Source organism: Phacochoerus africanus, chromosome 2 (assembly GCF_016906955.1).
Source record: "Phacochoerus africanus isolate WHEZ1 chromosome 2, ROS_Pafr_v1, whole genome shotgun sequence".
In the NCBI taxonomy this organism is placed as follows: domain Eukaryota; kingdom Metazoa; phylum Chordata; class Mammalia; order Artiodactyla; family Suidae; genus Phacochoerus; species Phacochoerus africanus.
In genome coordinates, this window is record NC_062545.1 from 32,326,112 (window position 1) to 32,345,205 (window position 19,094).

General features: G+C 42.9%; 1 protein-coding gene across 15 annotated transcripts in view; it reads left to right on the forward strand.

Moving 5' to 3' along the window:
* Positions 1–7,952: 7,952 nt before the first annotated feature.
* Positions 7,953–19,094, forward strand: part of EPB41L2 (erythrocyte membrane protein band 4.1 like 2) — a 211,899-nt gene continuing 200,757 nt past the window's right edge. For 11 of the 15 annotated variants that reach the window (XR_007131968.1, XM_047758677.1, XM_047758746.1 and 8 more), the window contains exon 1: positions 8,357–8,492. The gene's annotated coding sequence lies outside the window, so the exon portion shown is untranslated. Of the gene's footprint in view, positions 8,103–8,356; positions 8,493–19,094 lie in introns of those variants that run through there. The other 4 variants (XM_047758757.1, XM_047758764.1, XM_047758782.1 and 1 more) reach the window with 2 other exon arrangements.

Below are 19,094 nucleotides of genomic sequence, written 5' to 3' on the forward strand. Positions count from 1 at the left end.
GCAAGGCCGGATCCTTAACTCGCTGAGCAAGGCCAGGGATCCAACCTGCGTCCTCATGGATACTGGTTGGATTCGCTGCCCCTGCACCACAAGGGGGAACGCCCCAGGACATTTTTTAATAGGCCTATTCCTGGAGACAGCTTACATCAACTCTCCCCTCGTTCCATTGGCCAGAACCCACTCACATGGCCATACTTAACTGCAAAGGACACTAGGAGATGTGGATAGTTTTATGCCCCAGAGGAAAAGAAAATATGGTTTGGTAACCACATAGCCTTTGTCTCTGCCATCACCTATTCTTCTGTCAGCAAATACCTGTTTTATCCTTCTTTCCACCCAGAGAACATACACCTTCCCTCCACACGAGAAACAACTCAGTCTTATCCTGTACATTGTGCTGGATTCCATGACAGGATGAGACTCCTCATGACCTAGCAAGTAATTAAGTAAAAGTCCAAGTTACTTGCAGCTCTTACAACCAGTACTGTAGCAGCAGAGCAAAGTCAGTTTGTAGTTTCTTGTTTTTTGAAAATTTGGTAGCTCTTGTCTGTAAACCACTCTAGTGCTTTCTTTTGGGGAGGGTTTTTTTTTTTTTTGGTTGTTATTTTATCATAATATTTTCTTTTTGGTAGTTTTAAAACTTTTGATTCAATTTCAGTGATGTTCATGGAAATTTAAACTCTTCCTTCTTGAGTTTAAATTGGGTTTAGCAATTGAAAATTTTTCTAAAAATTTTTCCGTTTCCCCTTAACTTTTAAATTTGTCTTAAAGTTAATAGTATTTTTCTGTTATCTTTTTTACAGCAACACCACATCGGAACTTCCTCTGCGACCTACACCATAGCTCACAGCAATGTCAGATCCTTAATCCACTGAGCAAGGCCAGGGATTGAACCCGTGTTCTCATGGATACTAGTCAGATTTTTTGACGGGAACTCCTGTTATCCTTTAAATTTCTGCTTCATCTGCTTTCCTTTTATTATTGCTATAATTCTTCACTTATGCCATCTCACTTTTTTCTAGATTGGTCTTGCCAAGGGTGATTAATTTTATAACTATTTTCACAGAACTAAATTTTGAATGCAATAATACTCTTTTCTGAATGTTTTTTAGGTCATTAATTTATAATTTTACATTTATCATTCTCATAGGGAATATTCTTTTTTTAAAAAATTAATTCTATAAATTGAATGCATATCGCATTAATTTTTACACTTCTTCCTCTTCAGTATATATACTTAAGGCTATGAATTCTTCCTAAGCACCATTTTAGCTGAATTCCACAATTCTTCTAATCATTTCATAATTGTTGTAAGCATTCCATAATTTCTATTATGTTTTTTCCTTTCCCCATGTGTTCTTAGGAAGTCCCTTCCCCCAAGTATGTTGAGTTTTAAAAGTTAATTACTATTCATTTATTACCTAATTACTATGAATTATGATATATGGAAAGGCAATATCACTTATTTGAAACTCGAGATTTGAGTTTGAGTTTAAAATTTTAATATTGAGCCTTTTTGGCCTAGCATGTAGTTTTCATAAGTGGTCTTCGTATCCTTAAGAAGAATGAATACTCTACAATTGTTGAAATTTCTGCAATATCAAGACTGTTAATTGTATTTTAAAATCCATATATTCCTACTGAATTCTGTCTGCTTGGTCTGACAATTTTTTTTTTTTTTCTGTGCCTGAGCCAGGGATTGAACCTGCACCACAGCAGCAACTGGAGCCACGACAGTGACAATGCCAAATCCTTAAAGTGTTGTGTTGCAAGGGAACTCCTAGTCTGTCAAATATTGATAGAGGTATCATAATTTTCCTTTAGGATAGTTGTTCGATAACTTTTACCAGGAATTTCATTTATATTTGCTTTAAATATTTTGAAGCTATGTTTTAAGATGCCTGCATATAAGTTTAACATTTTTTTTTTTTTTTTTTTGCAGTGCCTGTGGCATGAGAAAGTTCCTGGTTCACGGACTGAACTCAAGCCATAGCAGCAGCCCAGGCAGCTGCAGTGATTACAACAAATCCTTAACCTGCTGTGCCACAAGGGAACTTCCAAGTTTAACATTTTTATAACTTCCTGGTGAGTTAAACATTTTTTTTCAATAATATTATCCATCTCATCTCTAATAGTGCTTTTGACCTTAAAATCTATTTAATTTTATTTATTTACTTATTTTTCCTGTCTTTTTGCCTTTTCTAGGGCTGCTCTTGTGGCATATGGAGGTTCCCAGGCTAGGGGTCGAATCAGCTGTAGCCGCCTGGCCCACACCAGAGCTACAGCAACTCGGGATCTGAGCTGCATCTGCGACCTACACCACAGCTCACAGCAATGCTGGATCCTTAACCTACTGAGCAAGGCCAGGGATTGAACCCGAAACCTCATGGCTCCTAGTCAGATTCGTTAACCACTGAGCCACAAAGGGAACTCCAAAATCTATTTTCTATGCTATTAATATGGCAATATTACCTTTCTCTTAATTAGCATTTGCCTGGCTTTTCTCTCTCAATCCTATTGTAGTTTTTCTCTGTCCTTAGATTTTAGATGTGTTTTATGTAAACAGCATATAGGTGGATTTTTGAAACCATAGTCAGTTTCAAGCTAAATTTAATTGACATAAAATGAAACTCAATGATGTTTATGTTTTGTTAGTTTTTTTTTTAAGGACCGCACCTGCGGTATATGGAAGTTTCCAGGTTTAGGGGTCAAATCAGAGCTACAGCTGCTGGCCTACACCACAGCCACAGTAACACCAGATACGAACCATGTCTGCGAACTATATCACTGCTCACAGCAATGCTGGATCCTTAACCCACTGAGCAAGGACCAGGGATCGAACCTGAGTCCTCATGGATACTAGTTGGGTTCGTTACCACTGAGCCACGATGAGAATTACAATGTTTATATTTTGACATCAAAAAAAGCATCTTATCCTCACAGTTCATATATACTCTAAAGTGGAAGAAACTAAGTGTAATCTATGTCAGGTAGCGAGGACAATTTAAGGGCAGAGACAGGAACCAGAATTCCTGGCTCCTTTTACCGAGAATTTACTGGTTTAAACTGTACTCTCCAGGAGAATATTCCTCTGAAGGGTGGGGTCATAGGACGCAAAAGCAGACACATAACCTTAAAATCTCCATTCTTCTGAGGATTTTCCAATAAGTAGAACTCATTTGTATACCTTGGGGAAACCACACAAAACCAAACTGAAGGACAGTCCTCTGCTAACACCAATCTTGCACCGCACATCTGTTTTGAATAAACTAAGGACCACCCCCTGAGATGGTCCATTTTCCAAAGGGAGGAATTTGTTTGGTTAGAAACTACAGCATTCCAGTTCCAATCTCACCATCTTGACTGCTTCCAGTGGCTATTTTATAAAATGGCAATTAGATCTGAGCTATGTAACTATCCCCAGCAAAACCCTTATAATCCAGGGGATTGCTCTTCTGAATTTTCTCCTGGTGCTTTTATTCAACAGTCTCTTCTGCTGCTATTATCGTAGCTGATGATGGGTTTTTATCATTACTTGCTGAGGTCACTTATAAATTATACACAGGCAGTGTTCCTCAGAAGGCACCCTAAGGATTTGGCTTTCACTGCCATGCCACATCAGGAGTTCTCTGTGGGATTGTGGGGCAGTTCTGCCTGTCCAGCAAAGTTCAAGGATGTTGCTTGAGGGTCATTTTGCCTCCCTGATTCCCACGTCTGCTTAGGTGGGTCCTGGAGTGCTCAGTTTCTCTTTCACCTGACCAAGCCCTCCTCCAGTCATTGTTTGGGGAAGAGCTTAGTAACTGCAGGTTTGATGACTACAGGCCTGTTGGGGGAGTCACAACAATCCATTTTCATTCAAGTTTGGTGTTCTGTTTTACTCATTTCCCGTCCTAGAATATCTGCCTGTCCCCTGCAAAATGGGGATCCACACCCATAAGCCTCTTTCCACAGTCTCCCCTTTCCCTTAGATTCTAGGTTTATGTCTATGAATGAGCCTGGAGCCTTCCTTTGGGACCTAAGCCTTCTATACTGACTATCAGGCACATGAAGAAGGCCCTATAACCTTTCTCTATCACTAAGAATCAAAGTAAAATATAAACTTTTATAAACTTCCTCTGTGTTACTGCCTGGATGTCATTGGTATGAGACTCGATGATGTTTGTGTATTGATATTAAAAAAAACATCGTTTTGTCTTCAAAGTTCACATATACTCTGACTAAAGGACTCAGTGTTGTCTGTGTCTGCTAGTGAGGTCAATTTGAGGGCAGAGACAGGAAGCAGACTTCCGGACCCCTTTTACCAGATTTGTGGTCTACCAGACCAGGAACTCCACCAGAACAGGGGCAATGCAGGAACATTCATTTTTGAATGTCCAGGGCGTGGCATGAGACCTGGCACATGATGACACTCAGATTGTTCAACTGAAATAATACATCTTTGTTTTATTCTTTTCCAAATGGAGCGTTTTGGGGGATATTATTATTGGGCCTGCTCTATTTCTGCTTTCAGATCTAGGGACCAATTGACCAGGAGATCCCATAGGGAGCAACTGTGAGATTCTGCTCTAGCTTAAGAGAATCAGCATGTCCAGGCCTCTTCCTCTGTCATTGAGCCAGATGAAGCAGGGGTGTGTGGGGGGGCACAGTGCCAACTACGATTGAGGAATACCCCAGTTTGGCAGGCTTCAGATGCTTATATGTGTTATTAGCAACAGGTGGGAGTGGCCTTTTGAAAGGAAATTATCATCACTCAGTGTGACTTAGGTGGAAAAGGGGCCTGTGATGCTTTTGAGGAAAAAATACCTGTGGAACATTTTAATGTAGGTGGAAAGAAGAAGGGTTACTTGAGGACAGACTCTGTTACTAGACTAGAAAAACCTGGCTTCTGTGGTGAATGGTTTACCACGATGGCTGCCAACAGGTCTTCCTGTTGCCATACACGCATTCCACTCCTCCTATCAAGAGGTGAAGTCTGCGATCCCACTCCTTGAATTGGGATTGACTTTCTGACTTGCTTTAACCAACGAATGGGGCATATGTACTGCTGTAGGACTTCTGGGCCCAGGCATGAAAGGCCTTGCAGCATTTGCCTCTACCTCTCAGAAGTCAGATGCCATGTAAGGAAGTCTGGGTTATCCAGCTAAGCGGCCACATGGAGAGAGAGGCCCTAGAAGATGAGAGTCCATGAAGAGGAGAAATTAGGCTCCCCAGGTGACAGGTAGCACCAAGCGCCAGACATGGGAGTGATGCCATCTTGGATCTTTCCTTCACAGTTGAGCCCCCCAGCTGATAACACATGGAGCAGAGATGAGCCATCCTGCTGAGCCCTGCCTGTTTGAATGCCTGCCCCAAAGAATCAAGAACAATACAATGGTTGTCATTAAGATTTGGAGTTGTGCAGTCACAGATAACTGAAACTGCTCCAATGATCGGCCAGGTGATAGAGTGACTCCTCTTGGCATTTGTGTGGCATCTTGGTTGCTTATGGCAGTGCAACTGGGGACGCATGCATTCACAGGGAAGCTTGAGATCACCTCCATCAGACAGCATGCAAGGGCATTGTCAGATCTTCCTGCCCTTGGATCCTGTAAAGGAAGGGCAGGTTTTCAATCCAGAGCCACTCAGATATTTCCCTGTGGTTGGGCTTGGCACCCAGAAGGCACAAAGACAAAGGAATGAATTGCCAGTATAAGGAGATGAAGATTTCTGAGGAGCTTGTCTGGTAAATAAGGGCATTAAGGACGTCATGGATGAATTTATAATCCAAATTGCTGGATGGCTTTACTTACAGACAGTGCCCAGGATTGAGGCTGTGATGCTAAATTTGGATGTGATGAGTCTTAGGTCTGGTAACTATTCCTGTTTTGTTCTCAATGTCAGTTTTGCTTGTTACTCCAGTCTGTCTAGAAGGAAGACCCAGACTTGCTCTTATCAGTCTGATTTCCTAGGAATGAATGTTATGGCCTTGAAAACCACAGCCTGATAGTCCTGCCTGATGCTGCCAGTGTTCCAGCCTGTCTGCATCTCTGAATACAACCTATTCAGGACTATGTCCTGCTGTTTGTCCAATCCTGCCTGTCTTCTTGCATGGACTACCACCTGCTGTTTGCTGACAGCTGTATGGTACCACGTTCCATCTGTTCTCTTCACTTCCTTATGGCTTCTAGTATTTGATTTTCCTACCTTTAGTTCCTGCTAGGTCTTCACTGAATCTGCTACACTCGATTAAAATGTTGAGGCCAAGTAAGGCTGTGTCCAAAACAGAGTCTAATTCTTTCACACGAAAACATTTAGATATTTGATAGCAATCTTACCATCAATTTTTTTTTGGGGGGGTCTTTTTGTCTTTTGAGGGCCCCACCCACGGCGTATGGAGGCTTGCAGGCTAGGGGTCCAATCAGAGCTGTAGCTGCTGGTCTACACCACAGCCACACCAGATCTGAGCCGCGTCTTCAACCTATACCACAGGTCACAGCAATGCCTGATCCCTAACCCACTGAGCGAGGCCAGGGATAGAACCCGCAACCACATGGTTCTTAGTTGGATTTGTTTCCACTTCGCCATGACAGGAACTCCTCTATCACCTTGACTCATTTATCTCTTTAGGCTAAGTCTTGCTGGCTCCCACATTATTAAGGTCTCTCATCTATGCATATAATTCAGCTTGTCAATGTTCCTCTTAAAAGGTAGTGTACAGAAGTGATACACAGACTGCAGCAGAGGATACAGTAGGGATATAATTTCCTTTTTTTTTTTCTTTTTTCATTTTTTGGCCACCCTTCAGCATATGGAGCTCCCTGGCCAGGGGTCAGATTCCAGCCACAGTTGTGACCTAAGCCACAGTGCTGTAATGCCGGATTTTTAACCCACTGTGCCGGGCTGGGGATTGAATCCGCATCCCAGCGCTCGCAAGATGCTGCCAATCCTGTTGCGCCACAGCGGGAGCTCCTACACTTTCCTTTGATAAGAGAATTATGTTTTATAAATTATGTTATTTATCTTAATGTCAATTAACATTAATGTTATTACACTGCACTAACATTTTAAAGGGGTTTCATCAGAGTTAGATCAAGGTTCTAGGGGCTTTAAATCTTATGTAACTTTAGGGATTCCTTAAAAAATTACAAGTATAAAGTTAATTTCAAGGCCTGTAAAAATGAAGGATCTTCATTTCATTGTAAATCTGCCTGAAAGTTCATAATAGTTCATAATAGCACTGTCCCCTAATATTCCAGGTCTTCTTTATTAGAACTGCTTTCTAGTCAGCCTTCCTCTCCGTCGTAGTTAGTGCAACTTACTAAGTTTTCCTTTGGTACTTAGCAGAGGGAGCATTAAGTTAACTCATATGAGGGACTGAGAATAATGCTTGGCACATAAAGCACACAATAAATGTTAGATTTTATTATTTTTATTACACACTGGCAGGACCTTAGTCAATAACTTATCTCCTGGACTCTTTCTCTTTGATGTAATGAAAAGGTTAGAAAAGGTTCTGTTTAGGAAAGAAACGTGGACTTTGGCGAAGGTGCAGTCCCTAAAGACCTCAGTAGAGGTGGGAGCAGGCAAAGGACCAGAGCTGCCCTTGTGGCCGATGCTGGAGGCAATGACCTGGACAACCCATCTGACATGCCGATGTTCAGCAAAGAAGAAATAAGTATCATCTGGAAGAAAATGGTCTCCAAGAACGGGGAAGTAGCCTTTTTGTATGTGCATGTGTCTTTCCACAATTGGCCTCAAGCTAGGTTTCCAGCCTCTTCTTCAGCCGCATCCTGCTCTGTAATCCAGGCTTCCAGGCCTCTGCCTGAAGTTCCTACCCACTCTTTGGGTTCAGCGTAAAAGCCCCTCCTCCAGGGGGCTTCCCCATTCCCTCCCGGCCCTCCCACAGGAAGAATAAACGGTTCCCAGTTCACTGCCCTCTCTGCGAAAGCACTTTTTCCACTCCAGACTGAGGAGCACCTAGTTTTCCTGATTTCTGTATCACCGGGGCCTAGCCTGGGGTCTGCCACCGAATAGGTGCTTAATAAAGATTTAGCCAATGAGTTCACTTTGAAGAACTAACTTTTGAAAGTTGATAAAAGAGGATTTAGGATCGGGATTCGCGGGTAAGAACGCCTTGCACACAGGCATGAGCAGTCACTATCCAGGGCAGCTCTGAGGGCGAGACACGTCTTACCAGCCCCGGGAGCCCGGCCACTACGCGCGGCGAATCCCTCGGGAAGGGTCGCTCGAGGGGGCGCCGGGGCGTGGCCTGCGCACAGGGGGCGTGTCGCGGCCCGCGGGGGTTTCCGCACCGGGGGCGCGTCCCGCGGGGGCGCGGGAGGGGCTTCCGCCGCGAGGGGGCGGGGCTGGAGAGCCGAGTCCTCTGACGGCCCCAGCCAGGGAATTTCAATTTGAAACCCAGCGGAGGGAGGAGGCAGGCGCGGCGGGCTGGCGGCTGGGGCCGAAACGGGACGCATCTCCGCGGCAAGCGAGCTCCTGAGTGGGGTGCCCGGGTAAGGAGGCGTGCGGAGCTGGGGAATGGCGGGGCCGGGGCGGAGGAGTCCGAGCCGAGCGTCTAGTTGCTGCGGCGCTGCCGGGCGACGCGGATTTTTCCTCTGGCTGCGTCTGGGAAGCTGATCCCAGGCAGGAAACTGTGGCGGGACGGCCCCGCCGGGAGGGGGAGGGCGGCCGGCTTTGGGGTTTTCTGCGACTCCTTCTCTCTCCTCTTCTCCAATCCCACCTCAGGGACCGGGTCCTGTTGCTCCAGGCCGGATCCCCGCTTCCCGGCTCCACTGCGGTCCCCCACCTCCCCCTTCTCGGGAGTCGGGTGAGGTAGGAGTAAGGCAAAGACTGCGTCGACCACCCCGGGGTGCGGTGGGCTCGGGAGTCACGCGTCCCGGGCTGCTGGAGGGGTCTGGCTTCATCCCAGGCGCGGGCCGCGGCGCGTGAGCTTCTCCCGGCTCGGAGCGGCCGCCCGCCTTCGACGCTTGGTGATGAGCGCCGGGGCTCTGGCGGCGGCGGCGGCGGCGGCTTCCTTCAGGAGGATGATTTTGGAAGGGGAAACGCGGGCGAGGACGCCGCGCGTCCCTGGGCCGGCCGCGTGCGTGGGCGCTGCGGGGAGCCTGGCGAGGGCGGCGCGTCTCCCGCACTCGTGGCGCGAGTTCCCCGCCGGCGCTCGTTAGGTCCCGCAACTCGCAGGCGACCCGGCGAATGCGGAGAGGGACGCATGTTTTGCTCTCTGCTCTTTGCAGTTCTGGCACCCAGGCCATCGCACCACCGATGGCTTATTTTTCTCCTCCAGATGTGAGTGCGGAGGGTTGGGGCATTTTTAGATGAGCTGCCCGCGGAAGGAGCAGGAGGAGAGCAGAACGGAGCGAGCGGGGTTGGAATTGGCATCTAAATCCCCCGCCGGAGACGATGCCCCCAGTTAGCCCTGATGTCTGCGGGGTGACGTCTGTCATTATGCTACCCAAGATCGCTCATCTCCCTTGGGGTCAGGGTTTTTTGGTGAGGTTAGAAGAGCTGTCGCCTAGAATCTCTTAGTTTGGGGAGGGGTATCTGACCTAGGACGCCTTAAATTGCATTTCCCAGCATCACCACCGCTGCCCGTTTTTAAGATCCCTGGTGAGGTGTGAGCGACGGTAGAAACTAGTAGAGCTGTGGTTATATTTTCTCTTTTCTGAATCACATCTTTTCCTCAGTTTTTTGAACATCCTGAATCTTTAATGGCATGTGTATGTCAAGCGTCCTGTTCTTGTTACTGTTATTTAAGCTTTTTTTGTGTGTGAATCTTTGCCAGTTTTCCCTTTATTCCTCTATCTTCCTCGGTTCCTTCATTTTCCCCTTTATTTTTCCTTCTGTCACTGGAATCCATAATTTCTATATTCTCTATTTATAATACTTTATTAAGAACTAGAATTTTAACCCATGTTTTATTATGTTTCCCCTTGGGTTTATCACTCGGGGGAAACTGAGTCAATTTCTTGGCCTTAGGAGCTGAGATTTAAAATTCTCAGGCTTTGAACAGGTTTTACTGGAAAACGAATAGCACTTAATCCTCTTCAGTTTCCCTTTGCAGGGCTCTTTGCTCTGAGAAATCATTGGATTGCTGTTGCAGCCACTGATGGGGCTGCATTGCAATGCATTCTTGGATTGTGATAAGGGCCAACTGAGTACATCCATCAGGCTGCCACAACTTTTAAAGAGCAAGGCGGTGATACCTGTCAGAGCTCCAGGTGTCCTAAAATTCAACTTGAGAACCACCATCAAACCTCAGATAATGACTTTTTGGAGGTTATTGGAGAACTGTACAAGTGGTAGTGGCTTGGAACAATGGTGTGGATTTAGGGCTGATTTAATCCTATCCTGTCTTCCTCACTTGTTGGGCAGAATTCCCACTGAAGTCAGTAGTGGTCTTGTGTGCGGAAGGACTGCTGAGAACAAGAGGCTGCTCATTTAGAGTAATGGGAGGGAGACAGTTTCTTTCCTTTTAAAACGTCCCTCTTTGGAGTTCTCTTGTAGTGCAGTGGGTTAAGGAGCTGGCCTTGTCTCTGCAGTTTCTTGGGTCGATGCTGTGGCTTGGGTTCGATCACTGGCCCGGGGAACTTCCACATGATGCTAAAAAGAAAACAAACAGAAAATTCCTCTTTAAGAAAGACCTAGTCATAACAGTACTTTAAACTTTTATCTCCAGTAGATGTAGTTAGAGCAAAGATCTTCCAGAGAAAATACGTGGATCTTCATTTTTATTTTATTTTTTTATTTTTTGCCTTTTAGGGCTGCACCTACAGCATATGAAGCTTCCCAGGCCAGGAGTCTAATTGGAGCTACAGCTGCCAGCCTATTTCACAGCCACAGCAACGCCAGATTTGAGCCCCCTCTGCACCTATACCACAGCTCACAGCAATGCCCCATCCTTAACCCACTGAGCAGGGCCAGGGAATCTGAAACCTCATGGTTCCTAGTTGGATTCACTTCCTCTGTGCCACGATGGGAACTCTGAGGCCTCATCTTCAGATTCTTGATAGCTAAATTGGATGGGCATTGCCTAAAACAAAAGTGAAAAAAAATTTAACAAAGTTAAAATTTCAGTAAAAATTATTGCTAACTTTGGTAAAAAGTTTAAACTGCTGTGGAATATTTTCAACTGGATAAGTATATTAAACTGGTTATATTTACAGCTGAGTATGTACATTAAAATCTGAAAGTTAATTCCAAGTAGAAAGAAGCAGATTTGCAGCGTTAGGGGACAAATCTAAAGAGAAACCCACCCTGAAATAACTGTAGAAATACAAAATAAGAGATTTCAGATTGCCCTTCGTGTATTTGGAGAGCTAGCTGTTACTACAGTTTGTGTATGTACAGGTCTTAGTGATTATCTGGGCCCATCATTAGATTTGTGGGCACTTGGAAGTTTCTAAGTTTTGTGCTGATCTGAGTTGGTGAGCTTGTTAGGTCCTTTGCTTCTTAACTAACGTTCTTGTGGTTTACCCTTTTCAAATTACCAGTTCGAAAGAATTGAGTTTAGAAAACCAATGCAGGCCCCAGATCTTAAAAATAGATTTTTAAAAATCAGAACCATGCCCACGTGGATTTCCCAGCCACTTGCTTTCAACTAAAAATACTTGCAAAGATGACAAAGCAGTCCTCCACCAGAATATTTATTATAAAATTACTCTGTAATTAGTAATCCTGTATAGTTATGTTTAAGGTCGGCTTTTGCCCTGAATCACCACTCTCTTATAACTGGATAGAGAACTACAAAGGTTCTGTCTTTGTCATTTTACTTAGGAATGTGGGTTTATATTTTATATAGCGGAATGCTAAATATTTTGAAGATTTGGTTTTTGTTTCTGTTCTCATAGGAAAGTGCGGGCTTTTTCCTTTGTTTTCTGAACTAGAGTGGTCAGGTTAAAAGCCCTGTGTGAACTTTTTTGGAGAAGTCTGAACTGCTAGTATTTTCATAAGGCAATAAAATAGTTTATAGGGATCAATACTGCTGAGAATAAAAATTTGCATTTCTAAAAATCTGTATTGTTTACTTGGAGAAAACAAAGGAAATAATGCCTACTCTCCTCACTCTACTTGTATTTAGAAACATTACTAGTGGCCTTGTTTGTTTTTTAGATTCAGAATTGCTGTACCTAACCACTGGGTACCCTTGCAGATTGAAAAGCCTCAAGTGAATGTTTATGCTGGCTTCAGTAGTTAGCAAATACTAACCAAGCCCTAATTTAGTGCCCTTTTATAGAATCTTGGAATCTCAGGGCTGGACCTTTAGGAGTCAGCAAATCCATTTTCAACCCTTGCTCTCTCCCTGCAACACAGACATTTCCAGCCGCTTTGGAAGGCCCGAGTTAATGCAAGATTTGTGTATGGTTCCTCCCCAGATTCCAGACAGAACATCCTTTGGGGATGCCATGTTTTGGCAAAAGCCAGCAACCTGATATTCATAAGATTTCTTTGGTTTCTCTGAGCAGTGCCCAGGTCTAAAATCTAAAATGAAGTCGGAGTTCCCTTAGTGGTGCAGCGGTTAATGAATCCGACTAGGAACTGTGAGGTTGTGGGTCCGATCCCTGGCCTCACTCAGTGGGTTAAGGATCTGGCGTTGCCGTGAGCTGTGGTGTAGGTTGCACATGTGGCTTGGATTTGGTGTTGCTGTGCCTGTGGCATAGGCTGGCAGCTGTAGCTCCGATTCAACACCTAGCTTGGGAACCTCCATATGCCGTGAGTGTGGCCCTAAAAAGCAAAAAAATAAATAAAATAAAATAAAATGGAGTCAGTGCCTGGTATCATTAACTATAGGGGAATGGCCTCCAAGTATAAATGCTGTCGTTATTTACCTGTTACAGGTAAACTAAGAAGGAAGGAAAGCATTTCTAATGTAAGAAATAACTGGTACAGTGATAACTAATGCATTTTTTTAAGTTTTTTTTTCCTGTAAATATGTATATTTTATATGAGGGAGGGAATACATATGTAGAGTTATGGAAAGCGCCTAGAACATTGTTTGTACATAATTAATTTGATGATTAGTTCATTGAATCTTTATGTAATATAGTGGAGGTGCTCTTATTTCTGCAGTATCAGTTGAGCTCTCTTCCTTTTTCATTTCTTACTTTGTTTATTTGGGTTCTGTCTTCTTCTTGGTGAGTCTGGCCAGAGGTTTGTGAAGTTTGTTTGCTCTTTCAAAGAACCAGCTCTTGGTTTTATTGATTTTTTTTTGTATTTTTTTTTTTAATCTCTGTTTTATCGATTTCCTCTTTGATCTTTAGGATTTCCTTCCTTCTGGTGATTTTAGGTTTTGTTCTTTTTCTAATTCTTTTATGTGGTAGGTTAGGTTGTTGATTTGAGATTTTTCTTCTTTTTTGAGGAAGACCTGTATGGCTATAAACTTCCCTTTAAGAACTCCTTTTGTGGCATCCCATAGATTTTGAATGGTTGTGTTTTCATTGTCATTTGTCTCGAGATATTTTTTAATTTCCTCTTTGCTTTCCTTGTTGACCCATTGTTTTTAGTAGGATGTTGTTTAGTCTCCATATAGTCAGTTTTTTCACATTTCTTTTTTGCCCCTTGTGGTTGATTTCTAGTTTCATGCCATTGTGGTCAGTGAAGATGCTTGAAATAATTTCTATACTCTTAAATTTGTTGAGGTTAGTTTTGTGCCCCAGTATGTGGTCAGTCCTGGAGAAGGTTCCATGTGTACTTAAAAAGAATGTATGTTTTGTTTTTTTTTTTTTGGATGTAATGTCCTGAGGATATCAATTAAGTCTAGCTGTTGTATTGTGTCATTTAGGATCTCTGTTGCCATTTTGATTTTCTTTCTAGGGGATCTGGCCATTGATATGAGTTGGGTGTTAAAGTCTTCTACTATTATTGTATTCCCATCACTTTCTCCTTTTATGTCTGTTAGTATTTGTCACATGTATTTGGGTGTTCCTATTAGGGGTATATAAATTGATGAGTATAATATCCTCTTCTTGACTTGATCCTTAGAGGTGCTTTTTAGTGAGTATTCTTTGAAAGTTGGGGTTAACTTTGTAGAACCTGTTACTTACTGTTTCATGTAGAAATGTCATGTAGGTAATATTTTATATACGAGATTGCTTTTCTCTTTCTATGGGTATTGTTTCCTTTTGTGGTTGGCTTGATCTGTATGGGTTTCTTAGATGCATGTTTTTCATGTTGAGAAGGGTAGACAGTCAATACTTTATTTCCCTAAATACCCAGTGTCTGGGGTAAAATTTATTTTAAAGAGAATATTGGTAGTTTTCTCAATTTTCTCATTTTTAAATGTTGTCTCTTTCCCCTTACTATCAGGATAGACCTCAGGCAGCTTGTGAGTGCATTTATACTTCTGGCTTTTTTTTTTTTTTCTTCAAAGATTGAATTTGGGCTAATTTCATATTCTCAGTTACTTTTAAAATAGTATGTTTTCATATCACATATAATTCTCTGCATTTGGGTATTTTTTTTACTTTAGCATGATAGTGCCATAAAGATCTAAATATATTTAGATTGCCTCCCAAATAATTTTTACACTATTTTGGCATCAACTTGAAGGATAAAAATTATTTTTTTTATTTGCTCCGAGAACTAGCACAAGTAAGATTTGGCTTAAGGTAGTGTCATGATGGTTTTAGTTCTTTCCAGGTTAAGAACCACAGGGCATGAAAAGAGTTCCAAAGCGATTTTGTCACTGTTCATCTGTAGGACCTTTTGTCTGGATCAGGTAGGGAAATTCATTGTCTTTAAGCTAAATCTTTTAAAAGTTCTGTGATGGCCTAGCAGTTAAGGATCTGGCTTTGTCACTGCTGTGGCATGGGTTTGATCCCTGGTTCAGGGACTGTTGCATGCCAGTGGCGCTGCCTTCTTCCCCCCCCCCCCCAAAAAAAAAAACCAAACTGAAACAACTAAATCTTTCATGCTATAAGCAAAAAGCTAGTTTCCTCTTGCTTTGCTCTTTTTATGGCCTATTTACCTCCATGAAAGAATTTTTTAAATACCTAAAGACTTATGTTACCCTCTAATTGCCTTTTTCCAAGAAAATTGTGATTTTAAAATCTTTTCATATAAGTCTGATTACCAACTCTCTAATCATTTTTTCCAAGCCCTGCATTTTTCCAGATCTCTTGATGAGATTCAGAGCTGGACCCACCACCGTGATAACAACAGTGCTGAGTTTAATCATGTTTTTGAGTTTCTTATATTCTATCAATATATGTACACATTCTTGAAGATACTAAATTCATATGTAATTTACACTTTGGCCTAATTCTTAGGTCTTTTCTTTTTTGTCTAAATAGTCTACCTGTTTTTCACTTTTGATTCACCAACTTAGGGTACCAGAAGGGAACATGGAGATCATTTAGTTTAGATTTTTGACCTGAGGTGGGAAGTGGGGTTAGTGGGAGAGGTGTTGCCAGGATGGGACTCAGAGATTCATGAACTGCCTGAGACTGTTAAGTAAAGTGGTGTGTGTGAAAGAGAGAGAGAGAGAGAGAGAGAGAGAGATTTCAGGGATCAGATTTTGAAAGAGTTTTGAGAAACAGAAAAGGTTGAAAACTGGTGATATAGTTCTGTTCTTATTTTTTGAGATTAGAGAAGCAAAGTCTTAGGAAAATTTTTTTTTCATGTTACCCCATTGTACTTTCCTGCCCCTACTATTGTGCTTATTTCCTTTGAGTCGAATGTTTTTAGTTGTGCCATTTTATCCAGTTGTCAAGGTTAAACTGAATTCTGATATATTGGCTTCTTTATTTTCTTACTTTGAACTTAATGAATGTGCTTTTATTTCCTCACCAATTTCTTTGAAAGCAATATTAATTAGAAGGGATCAGTAATAAGTCCACACTCTTACAGTGCTGCTTAGACTGCCACTTATGCCAGTGGGGCCTTGGGTACATTCTTTCTTTCTTTTTTTTTTTTTGGTCTTTTTTAGGGCTGCACCCACAGCATATGGAGGTTCCCAGGCTAGGGGTCCAATCGGAGCTGTAGCCACGGGCCTGTACTGCAGCCACAGCAACACCAGATCCAAGCCATGTCTGCGACCTACACCACAGCTCACGGCAATGCCGGATCCCTAACCCACTGAGTGAGGCCAGGGATTGAACCCGAAACCTCATGGTTCCTACTTGGATTGGTTAACCACTGAGCCACAACGGGAACTCCGGGTAAATCATTTCTCCAAGGCTCAGTTTTCTTATCTTCATTGTGGGGGTTAACAACCACAGCCTACCTCGGAGAGTTCTATGAGGATTAAATGAGCTAGTGCTTATAGAATGCCTCACATAGTGCCTGGCATCTGTGGAGATTGTTAGGTTAAGAAAAGACCTAGTGGATTACTTGTGAATATGTGATAAGCTTTTTCTTTTTTTCTTTTTTTTTTTTTCAGTGGTCAGGAATAATTATCTGTGTGGAAGGACGGTCTTTGATATGAAACTGTAATTTCCTATGGCGGATCACAAGTTAAAACCACTTTTTAACAATTTCAGTATGGTATCTCTAGAATTTTTAACAAACTATCCACTGCTTTTGGCAGTGGTCAGAAAAGCATATATTTAGCAAAACTGTTTGGATCTAATTTCAGTAACATAGAGAGATGCTAGTCTTTTCTGTTATGTTGCCAGAAGTAACTGATTCAGAGTGTAAAATTTATATGTATTTGTTCTATTATAACTTCCTCTCTCTATAACTTCAGTAAGCTTGCTGCAAGAAGGCTGTAAGTGGAATTTTTATAGTGTTTAAACCTCTATGTGTGGCATTAAAATGTGACCTTTAGGAGTTCCCATCATGGCTCAGCCATAATGAACCTGACTAGCATCCATGAGGACATGGGTTCAATCCCTGGCCTTGCTCAGTGAGTTAACGTTCTGCCATTGCTATGAGCTGCTGTGAAGGTCACAGGTGTGGCTCGGATCCTGCTTTGTTGCGGCTGTGGCTGTGGCTGTGGCTGTGGTGTAGGCCGACAGCCGAAGCTCTGATTGGACCCCTAGTAGCCTGAGTACTTAAATATGCCGCAGGTGCACCCCCCCCAAAAAAAAAAGACAAAAAAAATGACCTTTATAAATCCAGAACATCTTTTTGTGCATGAAATAGATTTGCAAATATATTTTCCTCTAACATAGTGTTTTAACTTTAGTTGACAACATTAAGAAATCAGGAGTTTTCACATAAATCTCTTTGAGATTTCTCAGGGGAAATCGGAGGACCTTGGCAGCACTGGGTCCTGTGCTCCTCCACTACAGTACTGAGGAGTTCGTGTCTGTCTCACACAGGCCATCCTCTGCCTGCTTTGCCAAAGCCCCTCCCGTTTCCTTTCGGCTTCCTGCAGGACCTTTTCATTCATTTGCATTGGATATCTAGCTCCTTTAGACTATTGAGTTTGCATCTCTTTTACTAAATGTCAATTTGAAAGATGCAAAAAGGACCAGATGTATATGGCCTTAAAGGTGATCCTAACCTTGGGCCTTGAATACCTCTAGGGCCAGCTGTCCTTTCCCATCTCTTCTTTTGGGAAGGCTGACCTCTGGGTCAGTGTCAGTCTTGGTTTTTTTTTTTTTTTTTTTTGGTCTTTTTGCTATTTCTTGGGCCGCTCCCGAGGGTTCCCAGGCTAGGGGTCGAATCGGAGCTGCAGCCACCGGCCTACGCCAGAGCCACAGCAACGCGGGATCCGAGCCGCATCTGTAACCTACATCACAGCTCACGGCAACGCCAGATCGTTAACCCACTGAGCAAGGGTAGGGACCGAACCCGCAACCTCATGGTTCCTAGTCGGGTTTGTTAACCACTGCGCCACGACGGGAACTCCAGTGTCAGTCTTGTTTTCTGGAGCCCAGCGTGCAGTAGACCCTCAGTGACACTTGGAGAGACGGCTCTTTCTAGTTTGCTCCTGCACTTCGTGACTCATTCCCACGGGCAGGTTGCTAGGTTCTCTGAAGCCTGGTGTTAACATTCCCATAGCCCGTAGAAGTACCTGGTTTTGTATGGTATTTGGCTTTTTAGAAGATGTTGTGTTTTTTTGTTTTTTAAATTTCATCCTTTGGTATGTTAGTGTGTATCTTCAGAAGATAATTCTTTTATAAATATAACTGGAATGCCATTGTCACACTAGATGTTCCTTAATATCATCAAATATTCAGTTATCCACATTCAATCTGTAGTTATCTCAAGTATCAGTTTTTGGAAAGTGTGTTTGAATCAAGATCCAGTTAAGATCTGCAGTTATGATTGGTTGGTGTCATCTTTCCCCTTCATCTCTTACTTTTCCTTTGAGTAGTCTCTATGTTGAAGAAACTTGAGTAATTGTTCCCTGTGGTTTCCCAATGTCTAAATTTTGCTGATTTCAACCTTATAGTGTAGTTAACCTGTTCCTCTGTCTTTTGTATTTTCTGGAAATTGAGAATGGGTTAAAAAGAAACGGGGGAGAAGAGAAGCGAATGTGTGAGGGACGAAAAAAAGGGAGGAAGGGAGAAAGGAAGGAATGAGAAAGGGAGGAGGAGGGAAGGGAGGGATGGAAGGCAGTGAAGGACGGAGGGATGCGGAGGAAGGAGAGGAGGGAGCTGGGAGTGAGGGAACGGATGGACGAGAGTAAGGCATTAGTGCCAGGTGAAATGAGGAGGAATGGAATGAAAGAGGGGAAGGAGGCAGGAGTATGAAGGAAGACGGCTTAATGAGGGAGGGAGGGATTGAAGGAATATACCGAACTCCCTCACTACTAATGGATGGAGTCTGTCTTTCTTGTCTGTGGAGTGCGGGAGTATTGAGTTCTTCGGTAGTGATTGCTGAGGGAGGTATGGCTTGTACTTTATTTCTTCCTTCCTTTCCTTCCTTGTCCTTCCTTTCCTTTTACCCTTTCTTTCCTTTTCCTTTCCTCCTTTCCGTTTCTTTCTTCTTTCCCTTTTTCTCTCTGTCTCTCCCGTCCTTCCTTCTTCCATTGTGTTTGCTTTTCATCCTGGCTTCAGGTGCTGGCCCATCACCTGCTCTGTCTTCTATACCTGTCCTGGACAGGTGCATTTTATGCTGGTGGGTCAGCTTTGTTCCAGGTTCCATTGTATGCAATCTGATAAGGCCAGAAGCATTGATAAATACATGTGAAAAGGAAGAAAAATAACTTC